This window comes from Leptonychotes weddellii, chromosome 4 (assembly GCF_054177405.1).
Source record: "Leptonychotes weddellii isolate Sample4059 chromosome 4, ASM5417740v2, whole genome shotgun sequence".
Taxonomy (NCBI): domain Eukaryota; kingdom Metazoa; phylum Chordata; class Mammalia; order Carnivora; family Phocidae; genus Leptonychotes; species Leptonychotes weddellii.
This window is the reverse complement of record NC_138372.1, coordinates 77,925,373-77,930,469: the sequence shown is the minus strand read 5'-3', so window position 1 is coordinate 77,930,469 and position 5,097 is coordinate 77,925,373.

Genomic DNA, 5,097 nt, shown 5'->3' with positions numbered 1-5,097 from the left:
AGGGTGCTGGGATCAAGCCCCACATCGGGCTCCCTGCTCAGCGGTGAGCCAGCTTCTCCCTCTCCCTCTACCTGCCACTCCCCCTGCTTGTGCTCTCTATCTCTCTGTCAAATAAATGAATAAAATTTTTTTTTAAAAAAAGAAAGAAATACTGAAGGCAGATTGAACATAAGTCTAGGGGATGTTACAAAAGGAGAAGTAGGGGAAAGGCAGGTAATATCCAAAAGGATAATGCCTAAGAACTTTCCATCATTGAACAAGCCATCAGCCCTAAGACTGAAAGCACACACTGAGGCCCAAAAGGATAAACTATACGGAGTCCATATCTAGGTATATTATGGTGAAACTGTAGAACCTCAGGGAAAAAGAAACAAATCTTATAATAATTGGTTTTGTTCTTCAACGACAGAAGCTTTTTAAGCAAAGGATGACATTAGGTAACTAGTATTTTAAGCAGATTCTGGCAGCACTACAAAGCCAGATAGAAGGGACCAGAAGAACGAGGGCAGACGATCAATTAAGCCAGAAGATGCCCTCATGGAGCTTTCCATCTAGTGGGAGGCAATGGCTTATACGTCTTTGTCTTACCTTCCTCTACTAAAACAATACTGTGCTCATGGTATACACTCATATACATATTAGATAATTTTTTAATTGGACAAGTCTTTATACATATATAAAAAGCTCTCTCTTTTGCTCCTGGCCAAATAAATAAATAAAGCAAGATTAGAATAAGACTCTTTTCTATTGACTTAGCAGTGTTATTGGTATCACGTAAAAAAGAAGGTGTCAAATTAAGTTGAACAAGGAAGGCAATTAATAACTCCGATGTACTTGAGATTAAAGCAAGTTCTGTATTTGAAAGAGTCCTTTCAAATGGAGAGTCAAACACAGCTGACAGGCTTTGTACAGCAAATTAATGTAAACCCCTATTTAACCCTGGAAACTAAAATTATCCTTAGCTCTATCTGCAAACACTGTGTGTACCTAATAGCTTATATGCAAATTTAAAGGCACCATCTGAACCATGCTGACCTCAAAACAATTTGATGCTTTGTCAAGTAACATTCTCAAGTCCCCTTGGAACGGAAACAAAAGAATACCAACACTGAATAAAGGCCAAAGATGCGGTTCAAAGACGGAGCTCATGTTCTTGATAATGATTAACATCCCTTAGCTGAAAATTCCATCAAATTTAAGGTAATGCCACAACACAGAGAGGAGGGGAAAACCATAGCAACTTAAACATACAAGGTTAGAAAGCTGGTACTAATCCTTAGTATTAAATATAATATTTAATCTTTAAGCTTTGTGATCCAAGATTATATTTAAAATCAGGACAGGATGACAGTTTTTAGAATGGGGAACGGGCAGAGGGGAAAGACATCAAGTTTAAATCAAGAAAAGCCATTAACATCCCACTGGAAAGTGGAAGCATTTTATTGGGAATGAATGTTCAAACAATAAGTAGCTCATCACTGTCACACAAACATTACTCCAAAGTAAAAATGAAGCAAGCTTTCATGCACATGCCAATCACTCAGATTTTCACCAAACTGAGTATTTCACCAAGCTGGATCTAATATTTTGATCTTATTCCAAGTCCTACTTTAAAAATCAGTAATTCCTTATATATATAATTCTATACGTATATATATACATATTTTCTGACTAATGCCAGAACACAGAAGAACTTAACCTATTCACAGGGTACCAAGGTTGTTCTGAAATCTGAGATAGAGAACACAGAGAACAAATTGGTGGTCGCCAGAGTAGACGGAGGTGAGGGATGGGCAAAATGGGTGAAGGGGAGTGGGAGATACAGGCTTCCAGTTATAGAATGAGTAAGTCACAGTGATGAAAAGTACAGCATAGGAATATAGTCAATGGTTGTCTGGTGACAGATGGGAGTTACACTTGTGGTGAGCACAGCATAAGGTATAGAAAGGTTGAATTGCTGTGAGGTACACCTGGGAAACTAATGTAACAGTGTGTGTCAACTACACGTCAGTAAAAAAGAAGAACTATAGCCAACAAACAAATGTAAAGGGATAACAATAATATTGGAGACAAAAATAAAGTTGCCTCATGATTACCAAAAAGATAAATAAATTTGCAATGGAGAACCCATCCACAGAGTCTTCAGAACCAAAGAGCAGACTAACCCGCTGAGTATAAACACGGTTGCGCCCCTCACACAGGGAACCGCGTTCCCGACAATTTCAACTGTGGCATAAGGAGAACGCGAGGGTAAAACAGTAAGCACACACACAACAGTTCATTTCAATTTTCCTTTCAACTGTAAACCAAAGGAATATTTTTTTAATTCCTTTCTGTGTCTAGTACTATGTTAGAAACCATAAGATATAAAAGAACTTTATGGAACTTTGTGTATTGACACACAAAGAAAGTTTAAAAGTTGGAGACAAGTCTCATATACATGGACAACAGGTAAATAAACACAGATGCTCAAGTATGTCATAGCAACCGCACATATTGATAAGGTACTAAATATGCATCGTGGGCAGGAACAAGAGGTTGAAAAGGGTCGGTTCAGTTTCCGGAGGAAAGCTTCAGAGAGTAGATGGAAGGTAGTATATCTCTTTAAAAATGAGAAATTGGTGAAGAGGGCAGGGGGCTTTCAAGAAAGGGCTTTCCAAAGGCCAAGAGGTAGGCAATAACGAGAACGTAGTGGGGAAGGAGGGCCAGGGAACCCACATTCAGGGACAAGCAGGGTAAACGAGGTACAAAGATATGATAAGGGGACCTGAGGACAGAGGGCCTGAAAGCTCAGCAAAGGAATTCAGGATTAATGTTCTAGCACTAGGGGATCCTGGTCACTTTTGAACAGGTGAGTCAAATGATGAGATCAGTTCTCTCTTACCTGGCACTGCTTTAAAGTGGGCTTGGCAAACTATAGCCCAGGGGCCAAATCCAGCCCACCACCTGTTTTTGTAAATAAAGTTTCACTGAGACACAACCATACCATTTGTTTATGTATCGAGTTGAAGAGTTGGGACACACAGCCAAAACATTGACTATCAGGCCCTTTACAGAAAGAGTTTGGGCCCCTACTTACAGTATGAATGAATTAAGAGACTGAGTTAGGAAGATCATCAATGAGGCTAACACAACAACAACAAAGATGAGAGAACAGCAGAATAGAGGAAAATGGGGAAATTCCAAGAGACAATGAACGGCCTCATCAATATAACCTGCAACATCACCGTGAGAATATCTCTGGAAATGTCCGAAGACATTCCTAAGCTACTGGTTAGGAATAGTAATAAAATAAAATCACAAAAAAGATTTTAATAGGTGATGCCCAAAGCAGCTTTCAGAAGAACCTCATTATAGAGAAGCTTATCTTATTAATATTTATATACCCTACAGATCAGTACAACAAAAGCTTATTCTAAAAGGCTACTCCATACAGCAAAGATTAATGTGACCCCGTGACACTGAAGTGACAAAAAATTCTTTGTAACCAACCTGACTCTATATATACATACATATACATATATTTTATAGCAAAGCACATTATTTGACAACTCCTCCAAAAGCTCACTATTATAAAAAAGATGTTTACTAAGGACCATAATTCTCCTTTGGGTAGTTAAGGTTCCATTTACAAAAATAAATACATCATTTAAAAGTTAATAATAAATATATGGTGGATCTGTTGGTCATGTATGGTTATTTAACAGCATCAATACTATTGTGCATAGTAAAACACGCAATAATCGTTGAACAAGCATAGCGTTTACCCAAGGACACCTGCTAAGGCAGGGACAGAGGACAGCAGATAGGACTCAAACCAGTCTCCCTGCCTTCAGGGTTTCCACCGAGAGCTGTCCTACACACGACTGCCAGAATTATCTTCATCGGATCAGATCTGATCAAGCCAGTCTGCTGACAAGATTCAGATAGCTGACGCTGGCTTCAGCTTAACTTTCCAGCCTCAACTACAGGTGACCTCCCCTGGCTTTAGCTACACTGGAATACTCACTGCTCTTAAAACAATAATAGCTAGCAATTATTGAGCACCATCTGTAAGCCAACAGGGTAAACTACTTCACATGATTTATCTCCTCAGTTAATCATCACAACCACCCTATTACAAAGACACTATGATCACTACCCCATAAGCCTCAAGGCCCCATAGTCACACAAACTCCTTTCAAAGTACACAGCCCTATGTCGTATAAAATTCACAAAAATTCATATTTTGCCTTCTTTATCTTACATAGGTCCCACCAAATTGTATAAGCTTCAGGGTGCACAAAACCTAGATCTGCCCTTGATTATTATCATTCCCATTATTCCCATTTTACTGAGGCTCAGCAAGGTTAAATAACTTGCCAAAGTACTCACCATAAGGAAATGGCAGAGAGAAAATTTGAACCTAGGTCTACGTGTCTTCCTTCAGAACCTAAGAATCTAAGTACAAGGCTGCACTTCTGGTCGTATGGTTCCCATTGCCTGCAATGACCATTTCTCCTCTTCCTGTTTTCATGGCTAGATTCCCAGCAGGCTCCTATTCATCCTCCAAAGCCCAACTAAAGTGGTATCCCTTCTTCACATCTTTCCTTGACCTCTCCTGAAAAAATGAGCCTCCTTTAGCTATCCCTGTCTTTTAAACACCTACCACAGTATATGTGTGACATAATGTAATCAAAAGAATATGCTTTTTGGAGTCAAACTGACCTAGGTGCAAATTATGCCTCTGCTACATATTTGTGGTACAATCTAGGTCTAGGCCAAAATATTTAACCTCTCAAACCCTCCAGTTCTTCATCCTTAAAATGGAGGCAATAACTCTTAACACATGACTCATTTAAACACCCAAGCATTCATATATCCATTCAAGAAATACTTAACGAGTGCCTACTGTATGCTCAGAGCATACAACTGTGGCATACTGTGGCACAGAAAACAGAGGCACAGTCCCTGACCTCACAGAGCTTACAGTCTAGTGGGGGATACAGATAAGTGAACAGATGGGTAAAATGCAGCGCGAGAGGAGTATTGATTAAGACCAAGGCAGGGTATAGAAGAGCTTATGGGGAAGGCATCACGACCTAACCCAGACTTCAG